Source organism: Heptranchias perlo, unplaced genomic scaffold (genome assembly GCF_035084215.1).
Source record: "Heptranchias perlo isolate sHepPer1 unplaced genomic scaffold, sHepPer1.hap1 HAP1_SCAFFOLD_811, whole genome shotgun sequence".
In the NCBI taxonomy this organism is placed as follows: domain Eukaryota; kingdom Metazoa; phylum Chordata; class Chondrichthyes; order Hexanchiformes; family Hexanchidae; genus Heptranchias; species Heptranchias perlo.
The window spans coordinates 7,068-7,500 of NW_027139846.1; positions in this window are offsets into that span (position 1 = coordinate 7,068).

Sequence of the window (433 nt, forward strand, 5' to 3'; positions counted from 1 at the left end):
GTTTGCGGCGATTCGGTGTCAGAGAGTCGGTCACGAATTCAAATTCGTCCCGCTGATTCGCCAATTGCCAGCCGGTTCCGGGGGGATTGGCGGGGTACCTGCAGGATAGTAAGAGGTGGCATGTCGAGACTTAGCCTGTTTACCAGACTTGTGTCTAGCGCCTCCAGGTCTGCAGAGACCGACCCGGGCTGCCGCCCAACCGACTTTTAAGCCTTTTGGGAGTGGGAATTTTTCCCATTTTTCCCCATTTTTCGGGTTTTTTGGTCGGGCTTGAAAACGGCGGCCCCGAGGCCTCCCGGGGCTGGCGGGCTTCGGCTCCCTTGCGAGAGGGTCCGAATTCCACCCGTTTAAGCCCAGAAAGGAGTTCGGAAGTCAGTCGGTCGAGGGAACCCCTTCGGAAGTCCGACGGGGATGGATTCGGCCGGCGTTTCGG